This window comes from Tenrec ecaudatus, chromosome 18 (assembly GCF_050624435.1).
Source record: "Tenrec ecaudatus isolate mTenEca1 chromosome 18, mTenEca1.hap1, whole genome shotgun sequence".
Taxonomy (NCBI): domain Eukaryota; kingdom Metazoa; phylum Chordata; class Mammalia; order Afrosoricida; family Tenrecidae; genus Tenrec; species Tenrec ecaudatus.
Window position 1 is genome coordinate 3,716,888 of NC_134547.1, and position 11,835 is coordinate 3,728,722.

Here is an 11,835-nt window from a genome sequence, read left to right on the forward strand (position 1 = left end):
CCTCATTGACTTTTCTTGTATCTATACCACCTCTTCTGCCATGATCCTGGGGAAAAATTTCAGAGACATCTCTGCCTCCTCAGTGCACCGTGTGTCCTTGGCAGAATCTCCCTGTAGGGAACAAAGACCTGTGTTTGAGCCCTTGAGAACAAAATCAGTTTTCCCCCCTTAATTTTCGGTCTAACTCCCCCTGTATGTGTGATATTGAATAGCAATATCCCTCCTCGGTGACTCATTTTCTTTTCTTTTTAAAAAAAATAATGTTATGTATTTATTGTTGTTAAATATTTTTAACAGTTGTTAAATATTTTTAACAGTTTTACTGGCACATAATTCACATTTCATAAAATTTGATAGCTCAGTACAACTCAAGAGTTGTACAATCCAAATATGCTTGACACGATGGGTGGATATATGGATTGTGATGAGTTCTACAATCATCACCACAATCAGTTTTAGAAAATTTTATTGGACTCATTATATTAGCTCCACTATGCCCCACCACCACCACCACAACCTCCCCATCCATACCTCAAAGAAGCCATTGTTACAGTTCCTGTCTCTATACTTTTGACTCTCCATGATTTCAAATGCAGAAAAGCATTCAAATAAAAATAAACTAACAGCATTAACTAAGTAAAACAGAGGAAAACTTCCACCGAAAAGAAGGCAGAATATATTAAGAACTGGGACAAACTTAAAATGGATCAGAAGGGAGACTGAATGATTAGGTGTTACATTTTAACCTAGCTGCAGCTGCGATGATCCACTTTCCAACGCACTCTGCATGGCAGTGAGGCTATTGACATGCCTGGTCCATAGTCAGAGGGGATTTACCAGAGGCTTAATCCATGTGTATTTGCCCTTCGCTCTTTTTTTAATTGGAAACAACTTTAAAATGCATCAGAAAGGAGATCAAATGATAAGCTATGACATTTTAACCTAACTATAGCTACCATAATCAACTTTACAATGCTCTCTGAGCATCATTTTCTGCTTGGAGTACGTATGATGTTCTGCAAACCACCCCTCAGCATGGCTATATAAAACGGTCAGCGATGCCCAGACAAGGATTTTCTTGATCCTTGTTAATTTTCAGAACAGCTTAAGCCTTGAGGGACTGTGACCTGAGAGCCTCATGGTGTCAAATTGTGGGGGTCCAGCCCACAGTCAAACGGGCCCAAGGAGCAACACATGCAATTAAAGAAGACTGAAAAGGGGGCGCAGGGGACTCAACTCCATTCTCAGGAGAAGCAAGAAGAGCCCAGAGTTTGCTCAACAATAGGTTTTTGGTAACTCTTGAGACATGCCAACCTCTCATAAATCATATACATCAGACAAACGGGCAATGTACTCTTCCGGGTATTCCAGGCATTCAGCGGGTGTGGTAGTTACATAATCTGGTGTCAACTTGAGACTTAAGAATGAAGGGATGGAGTTTAGCCTGCCAATCATGTCGCAGCTTGATGACCTCATTTGGAGGCCCTAAGGAGATAAATAGCTCTCTGGAAGCGGAACAGTCCCTGTGAGACATTCCTGTTGACAAGATACATGGAGCTATGCTAGCGCCCTGGACCTGGAGGATTCATGGGGAGACCCCTGCCAGTGCTGAGATGCCTCTGCTGCCACTGGATCCACAAGACTTTCTACCCACTGGCCTGTGATCTTCCTGAAGTCAGCATCATTGCATGTGTTATGTCAGTCTCAAGAGGAATTTATAGATTGGTGTAGGACATATGGGCTAATATCAGACTTATGGACTTGATCTGGACTGGGCTCAGATGTTTTCCCAATATTCAACTGCTCTTGTACAGAAAACTCTTTCTAATACACATGAGTGTCTATGAATTTGTTTCTCTAGTCAACGCAGACTAACACAGAGGGACTACTTCAAAGGGAGTATAAAACATACAAGAGGAGCAAACATTCTTTAAGGTAAGCATACTTGATCTGTGTATATGAAGACGCAACATTCTTTAAGCCAGTGGTTCTCAACTTTCCTAATGCTTCGACCCTTTAATACAGTTCCTCATGTGGTGGTGACCCCCCCCAACCATAAAATTATTTTTGTTGCTACTTCATAACTGTAATTTTGCTACTGTTATGAATTGTAATGTAAATATCTGATAGACAGGATGTATTTTTATTGTTACAAATTGAACATAATTAAAGCATAGTGATAAATCATGCAAAAATATGTAATTATATATTGTGAAATATTTATTTCTAATTACAAATAAACGAAATTTTGTCTTGAAGCATGGTGTAGCATGGGTATGAATCTTAATATAGCAACAGCAAACTGCATCGCTTCATTTTGCGACAATATGCGTAAAAAGCCAACGTCAGTGCCAAGGTTGAGATAGCTTCTTTCTCACCAGATCAGCGTGTCTGCATGTGCCGGACCCGCCTAGAGACGGATAGAGAAGCGGTGTCTCAGTTTCTAAGACCATCGGAAAGATATGTTTACTGATGGCCTTAGGCGACCCCTGTGAACGGGTCCCGGGGGGCGCGACCCACAGGTTGAGAACTGCTACTCTAAGCATCCACAGAGAGTGGCTGTGCTAGAGAAACGTCCTTCTGCGATGTTAGCATTTGAGGCTTTCCCCTTATGTCTCCAACCATAGAGGCGTGCCTCATGCTAGGGATGGCCTGCCAAGCTCTGTCGTCAGAGCAGACCATGCACACGTTCTTGCAGGTCCTCCGTTCCACACATCAGACCCCACAGTCAAGGTGCAGACCCGTGTGTCGCTCAAGAGCTGCATCTGGTGGGTCTCGGAATTGCGCCAGATCACATTTCTGGGGAAATGAAGGCCATCGCAGTCATATGTGTACAGAGAGAACCCGCTTTCGCCACAGAAAGGGAGCCACAGCAAACAAAAGGAAACAAAACGAAGATAATTTGTCACTGATGCCTGCGGTCTGCGATGGGTCATGAAGACAGAGAAGCCCCACCTCTGTGTGGGCACAGAAGAGGAAACTCTGGGTCTTCCACAGCAAAGAGTGTTCAGACCCAGCTATAACATGGTATGAGCATTTTAGAAAGATTTTTGAACAGACACTCCATGAGATAAGTTACATACATTTTCAAATAAAACACACATATTTATTTTTCAGGATAAAGCAAGGAAAACAAAGGCTGAACTTTTAAAAATCATCTTAAAATTACTCTCCGGGCTTAATTGTAACGTACACTCCAATGTAATGGCAAGCTCATTGGGAGCAGATTCCCCAAAGTAAACACAGGTCCTACAAGATGTAGGAAAGATATCATCGAGGAATTAACTGCAAGTTTAGAATTGTGTACTGAAACAAATATTTGCACACAACAAAGGGAAATGATTTAATATTGTACTGGAGGTGCTAGACAGTGCAATATAGCTAGGCAAAAAAACCAAAATACCTAAAGATTGAAAGAGAATAAATGAATGCATTTCTTTTCAGATTACACATCCTCCACCAAGAAAACCGTGAGAACGCTTACCATGACACTGATGAATAAGAAAGTGGGCAGAGCAAGTACTCAGGAGGCAACGCTCATACTTAAATTTGAGCGACAACCAGCCTTTGGAAGTTGCAATGAAAACACAATGACAAAGGGCCTAAAAGTCAGGAACTAGAGATTAAGAGGGAGACGGATGCTAGAGAGGAATGGGGTGCATTTCTCAGAAGCCAGAAGAGAAGAGAGATTTGGGAGGACATAGGACAAATGGCCGGTTGTGTTGGTGCCAGGAGTGGAGAGGAGTCCATAGACGTGAAATGATAAATCGGAAGGCAGGTAGCCGTACCATTTTTGTTCCCCAAGTACTTCTAAGAGCTACTCCGGGGCCGCTGGCAGGAATCCAGGACTGCCCCTCTCTCCACACTGGTCACACCCTACCACGCACAGAACATGGGGAGAGGGGACTCTCGTTTCTTCTAGGCTCCAGATGTGAGTCTAAGAATCCTTGGGAAGGGATGTCTTTTCCGAGGTTCTGGAGCCTGATCTCCTTGGTGGGCACCCTTTTTTCTCCATCTTAGATGTGGAGCACCATCTCTCTGATGGACGCCATCTTGTCTCCGTCATAGAGCTGTGTTCTAAGCTCTTTGACAGATGCCATCTTGTCTCCATCCCATGGAACCCCGTTGAGATCTGCACTCGCTGTACAAAGCTTCATCCAGAATCACCACCAGGATCAGCAAGACCACACTGGCCAGGCCCAGGCACGTACTTATTCCCACTGTGTAATTCTGGGATGTGGAGGCTGAAAACAAGAAAGGGAGGTCATTGAAGGTGGACAAGACCACCTCAACATAGGGACTAGGATCTCCTGCCCCTCTTTCCCTCGTCAGAGGTGGTGCTCACTCAGTCCATGCCCTTAGTCAGAGTTCCAGCGGCTTAACTGTCAGGAGCCTGCTTCTGAGGGACAAGAACTGATGCCACCAGGGACTTGTAGGCATCAGAACCAGTCTTGACTCTCTCTACTCTGATTGACCTCAATTGCATGAACCCTCCACATGACCTTCCTGTTATCCTGATGCTCTTGCACCTGATCTCTCTAGAGCGCTTCTCCTCCTCCCTGGAACCCCATCTTGAGCTCCTTAATCTGCCTGGTGTTGCCCCTCACACCTTGCAGCACATCCATAAGAAAGTCCCAGCGGCCAAGAGAAGTTGGAAAGTTCACACTTGCCTGCAGAAGCTACACTAATTGATGCAAGGCGAGTCACACCTATACCTAGTTCTCAAATCACCAGGAATAAACAGAAGGACCGTGTGTTTTCTGAGGCTAGTTATCCATCGTCATTGAGGACTGATGTTAGCTGGTAGGATGTAAGGTGTTATAACTGGAGTGTGTCTTCCCTGCCCTCTGTGGGCAGTACAGCATCCTTGCCCCCTCCCCTCCATCAATACAGGAGCCAAAGGCCCTGACCTCTGCGTTGGCAATGGAGTCTGGTGCACACAGGCTGATAGGACCTTCTCAATCCTGAACGTTCTTCAGCAGGGGGTCCTTGCCAATCATGTCCCCATATTAAAATTGAGGAATCCAGGACCAGCTGTGAAAAAGGCTTTCTCAGAACTTGAACCTCTCACGGAACGGAACCTGGGGCCATTGGATCAAGACCAACGGAAGCAAGCTTGTATTCACGGAACATCTTGTTGTTGCTGTTGTTGGCTGCCGTGGGATGGTTCCAACTCACAGCGACGACCCTGCGTCCAACAGAACAAACCCCTGATCGTCCTGCACCCCTCTCACCTCTGTGATGTTTGAAACTATCATTGCACCACTGTGTTCATCCCTTCAACATTTCAACCTAGGATCCACGGGCTCCCCTCTTCCCATCTTTCTCCTTGGCCTTAAGCCCTAAATCAGCAGTTCCCAACCTGTGGGTCGAGACGCTTATGGGGGTCGAATGACCCTTTCACAGGGGTCGCCTAAGACCACCGGAAAACACATATTTCCCATGGTCTTAGGAACTGAGACACCGCTCCTCTATCCGTCTCCAGGCGGGTCCGCCCACACACAGATACGCCCACATAGGAGTACCCAGAGTGAAGACTGTGATCCATGCTACACCGTGCTTCAAGACAATATTTCATTTCTGTGTCATTAGAAATCAATATATCACAATATTTAATGACACATGATTCTTGTGATTCATCACGATGCTTTCATGTGTTCAATTTGTAACCATGAAAATACATCCTGCCTATCAGATATTTACATGATCATTCATCACAGTAGCAAAATGATATTTATGAAGTAGCAACGAAAATAATTTTATGGTTGGGGGGTCACTACTACATGAGGAACTGGATCAAAGTTGTCGAGGCATTAAGATTGGGAACCACTGCCCTAAATCAATCAAGGGCAAGACCATGAATTCCTCACCTGAGACTAGCAGCTGCAGGGCATTACTGGGGTTCGACCACAGGTGAGGTTTGTTGTCCATAGCATCTGAACATCCATCTTTGGCTGGGGGTCACAGGGCTCACGGGAAACAGCCTGAAGAAACCCACTGGAGCGCTACTGTGAGTCTAGTCTCCAGGAGCGTTCATGTTCTTCCTCCTGAGAGAATGAACCTGCCAGACCCCAACCATGAGCCACACTGGAGGGTGAGGTAGTTAGTTTATTGTGCCGACCTGGTTGATAAACACATGTGGGGTTAATTGAAGGGCGGAGGGATAGATGGCTCGGTGAGCCTCGACTTTCTAGTTCTCGGGTCTCTTGCTTTGTGATGGTCGGACCAGGGTGCAGCTGCCTTAGCCAGTTCCCTGCTTCAACTGGCAAGGCTCACTTCCTGCAAGACATCCCCAAAGAGAAGGCACATGGACCTACCCTGATGCAGCCCTGGGTGCTGGAGCAGCCGTGTGGAGACCCCTGCCAGCACTGAGATGCTTACATGTTCACTGATTCGGCTTTCCTCCTGCAGTCGGCATCATAGTGTGTGTTTTGTGAGACGGAGGAGCATGTTGTGGATTGGTGTCAGACCTGTGGGTCAATGTTGGACTTGTGGGCTTGGGCATCACTGGGTTGGGATGTTTTCTTGATGTGCACTTATCCTTTATATAAAACTCCCTCTGATACATATGAGTTTCTGTGGATTTGTTTCTCTAAAGTACCCAGACTAACACAGGGGGTCACATTCTCCCCTGAGGTCACTATAGGGCTTCACAGGGCTGAGAGGGTTGTTTTTGTGGATGCCTAGGAAAAAAGAAGGCAGGTGTGTTACATAGGGACTCGCAGGTCATTCTGTATCGTGCAGGATGGGGCTGGGAGAGTGAGGGCAGACACCCTCCCTGAGAGGGAGCCTAAAGCTGAGTCCCTGAGGGCCCTCTCACCTGTCATTATGAGATCTAAGGGGTCACTGTGTGCTTATCATCAGTGTTGCTGAGATAGTAACAGCAATAACGCCCTGCGTAGTCCATGGCTATTTGCGGAATGGAGAATTTGACCTTGCTTCTGGCCTCCAGTGGGTTCAGTCTGCCCAAGGGCATTTGGCCACCCTCTCTAACCATATTCCTTAGCCTCCAGGGATCCCTGACACCTGATCATCACAGGTCTCCCCTGGAAGATCACAGGCCCTGGCTCAGCCCAGAGAGTGGGTTTAGGGAGAGTCCCTGGATGGAAAGCACAGTCGATTTTAACAGCAGTCATTACTAACCTCAGTTCCTTCCATTCTCAGCCCTCGAGCCCCACTAGATTCACACCCATGATCTCAGAACCACTATCCGGGAAATCAGGCAGGACTCACCAGCCTATTCTTGGATCTTCTAGCCCAGACACAGCCCTGGAAGAGAGATTTGTCCTCAAAGCCTGAGTACTTCCTCTCCCCTACTTCTGCTTGATAATGCCCGGGGACAGAGAAGCTCTAGGTGTGAGTCAGGGGTCCCTCCTGGATTTACGTCTCCTCCCCTCTTCAGATCTCACCAAAGCAAAGGAGGGAGGTCGGAATGGCTGCCGTGTCTTCTAACTGTCTGTGTTTATCTGGGCAGATGGGTGGAATGGCAGCGCTCAAAGACACCAAGATGTGGACACGTTAAGAATGTGTCCTCTCCATCATGAGGCTGTCATGTGAGCCACCCCACAGGAAGGGGAACACCCCCTCTCCAGCAGCCTGGCTCTCACTACAGAGGGCTGAGACTGATTGGGTGCTAGGAGACCTTTCAGAAAAAAAATGAATATTCCTTGACCTTGGCTCTATCTTCTCTCTGATCTTATCTTTAAATACACACATGAGGAGGAACTCCCCAAAAGATTCCTCCCCCCCCCCCAAGCTATGTATTTAATTTAAAAAACAACCTTATCACCTTCAAAGCGCTCTCCATTACACTTAATACATTTGTCAAATCTGCAATTTCATTCTTGGGAGCGTTTTCAAACTCATCTGTTTGGATGGCTGACGGCACCTCTCTCCTTTTTTTTTTTTTTCCCTTCACCTCTTCCCTGTCGACATATCACTGTCCTTTCATGTCACTCTTCATTCGAGAAAACAAGGGAGCAAGGTTAAATGAGTCAGGTGCATGTGGCAAGAGAGGGATGTTGATATTTGCCCCAAACTGACACTGTGAGATGCTGTGTGAGCAGGGCCATTGTCATGGTGGCAAAATCAGTCCTCCGTCTGCCACAGATCAGGCCTTTTGTGTTGCACACTGTATCTTTTCAGCACCTCTTGTAGAAAGCTTGATTAACAGTCTGACCTGGTGAAACAAACTCCAAATACACTCCGAGTCAACATCTTCGTCCATTCAGGAAGTTGATGGATGTCCAGAACAAGATATTTCACCAATCGACATTTCACCTTTCTGGAAACAAGAAAACCACTCGTACACTGGAGTTTTTTCCCACAGTGCTGTCCTTGTAAGCTGTGTTCAACAAACATCACAGGAGTTTCCGCGGCATTTTTCCCAAGCAGGAAACAAAACAAAATTTCACAGCAGCACACTGTCCTCTTAAATTAGCCCTCACAAAACCGAGGCTTAACAACAAAAAAAAAAAGGTTCAAGTGAGATTGCTTTACAAAAAAATTCACTGTGACCAGAGAGAACCTTCCCAGGGGATGCCACTGGGTGCACTTACTCAGGGTGAGTTGCTCTATGTTCACCTTGTGGGGAAAATGCGTACTACAAGAGCTCCACTCCATCCAGGGCAATTCCGGGTTTTGCAGGGTACCCCCTCGTTTATATAAATTGGGTGAAACTGACAGAGAAGATCATCAGTTTTACATTCAACAATTTATACACATCTTGTTCCATCTCATTGATTGCAGCCCCTTCATCCCTTCCTCCACTTCCTCCATTTCCTGTCGGCGTTCATCTTATTTTCTCTTTTTTATTTTTATTAAATCATTTTATTGGGGGCTCATTCAGCTCTCTTATCACAATCCATACATCCATCCATTGTGTCAAGCACATTTGTACATTTGTTACCATCATCATTCTCAGAATATTTGCTCACCACTTAAGCCCTTGGTATCAGCTCCTCATGTTTCCCCCTCCTCCCCACTCCCCACTCCTTCAAGAACCCTTGATAATTTATAAATTATTATTATTTTGTCATGTCTTACACTGTCTGACGTCTCCCTCCCTTCACCCACTTTTCTGTTGTCCATCCCCCAGGGAGGACATTATATGTAGATCCTTGTAATTGGTTTCCCCTTTCTACCCCATCCTCCCTCCACCCTCCCAGTATCACCACTCTCACCACTGGTCCTGAAGGGATCATCTGTCCTGGATTCCCTGTTCTTATCTGTACCAATGTACATTCTCTGGTCTAACCAGGTTTGTAAGGTAGAACTGGGATCATGATAGTGGGGTGTGGGGTGTGGGTGGGGGGAGAAGCATTTAAGAACTAGAGGAAAGTTATACGCTTCATACACTACACTGCACCCTGAGTGGCTCATCTCCTCCCCGCAACCCTTCTGTAAGGGGATGTCCAGTTGCCTACAAATGCATCTTGGGTCTCCAATCTGCACTCCCCATCATTTACAATGATATGATTATTTTTTCCTTGATTCCTGATACCTGATCCCTTTGACACCTTGTGGTCACACAGGGTGGTGTGCTTCTTCCATGTGGGCTTTGTTGCTTCTGAGTTAGATGGCCACTTGTTTACCTTCAAGCCTATAAGACCCCAGATGCTATATCTTTTAATAGCTGGGCACCATCAGCTGTTTTCACCACATTTGCTTATGCATACATTGGTCTTCAGCGATCATGGCGTGAAAGTGATCATCATGGAATGCCAATTTAATAGAGCAAAGTATTCTTGCATTGAGGATTACTTGAATGGAGGCCCAGTGTCCATCTTCTACCTTAATACTAAACCTATAAATATATGCACATAGATCTATTTCCCCATCATCATATATAAATCTATTTACATATGTGCATACCTGTATTTAGACCTCTATACATGCCTTTTGCCTCCTAGTTCTTCCCTCTTTTTCCTTTTACTTTCCTCTTGTCCCACTATCATGCTCAGCCTTCATTGTGGTTTCAGTAATTCCTCTCAGTTACGTTCCCCTTGATCAAGCCCTACCAGGCCTCTTACACCCTCCTCACCACCGATTTTGGATCACTTGTTGTTCCCTTGTCCCTGGGTTTGTTAACACCACTTCCTTTCCCCTGCCTCCCCCTCTCTCATGCCCCCCCAGAACCGTCAGCCACGTAGTTTCTCCTCCATCTTCTTTCCTAACGTTTCTCCTGAATATTGTCTTTGGGTCAATGCTGCCCTGTGAACCTCAAATGGTTGATAAAGTGCATGAACCACTCCCGTGATTTTGTTTCCCTGAGAGACTTGTTGGTTGTTTGGCTGGAAATAGAACTGCCAGAGTGAGCTCCAGACCTGGAGGATGACTAAGGGTCATAATCTCTGGGATTTCAACTTCCTCAATCTGAACCAATAAGCTCGTTCATTCTTACGATTTTGAATTTTGTTCCCCATTTTTCTCCCACTAGATCTCAGATGTTTGTGTTAGTCATGGTTGACCAAAAATAAAAAACAAACCCACAGACACTCAAATGTGTGTAATAGAGAACTTTATTTCAGAGTAATTGTGTATTGAGAAAACATGCCATATGCAATGATGCCAAATGCAGGAAGATCACAGGCCAGTGGTGGAAAGTGTTGTGGATTCAGTAGTGGTGGAAGCCTCTCAGCGCTGGCATGGGTCTGCATGTGGCTCCTCCAGCTCCAGGGCTCTGGTTCCATCAGCGTAGCTCCAAGTGTCTTGTCAGCAGGAAAATGAAGCAGAGAGCATGGATCTGGTCTCCAGGGAGCTATTTATCTCTGTCGCGCCTCCAAATGAGGTCATCTAGCTAAGACCTGATTGACAGGCTAGGCTCCACCCCTTTGCAAGTTGACAGGAGATCATGTCACTGCCACCACGTTCTAATGGAATCACTTTCAGAGAAGTTGTTAGTGCCTGTTAGCTAGGCAACAGGAAGCTCTTCTGGTCTCAGACTCATGAAGGCTGCTGTTGGCATTGCCTAATAGCCTGTTGGATTGATTGTTTTCCTGATCCTTCAGTTTTCATCATTCTTCTTTCCTCCAGACTGGGATGGGCCAAGAGTTACACCTGATGAGCTTTGAAGACCCCAGTCACGACCCACCAAAGCATGATGTATAGCACGGTCTTTGAGAACGATGTTATGTAATTGACCATGAGGCCTGCTGAGACTGTGCATGGGAGCCCTCAGCCCCAGTGACTCATTCTCTCAAAATATCTGATTAGGTCATAGAAGTTCGCATAGTTTTGCCCCTTGTATACCCCACCACACTGATAAAAAAAGGGGGGTATCCTAAACCCAAACTCACTTCTGTCAAGTCAATTCCAACTCAAAACAACCCTATGGGACAGAGGAAAACTGCCCTGCTGCGGGTTTCCGAGACTGGAAATCTTAACAGGAGTAGAAAGCCTCATCTTTCTCCCACAGTGTGGCTGGGGGTTTCAAACTGTTGCCCTTCTGGTTAGCAGCTCACTACACCACCAGGGCATTCAGACTGAATTTTGGTGTCGGTGGGAGACAGGGAGTATACTCATACATATATGGAACTTAAACTCACTGCCATTGAATCTATTTTGACTCGTGGTGACCCTGTAGGACAGAACAGAACCACCCCTGTGGGTTTCCGAGACTGAAATTCTTTTTTAATTTTTTTGCCAATTTAAATACCGCTTTATTTTCAAGGCATTGCATCTTCCACTTACAGTAACAGTACAGTAACAGTACTAATAAAGTGCAATGTTGACTTGATAGCCCCTATGCATACTGTATGTTCAAGTATGGAGAATGCCCAAAAATTTATCGTAGCAGCTGTAACTCCTTACTGCTGGGTCAGTGTGCTACAAAAA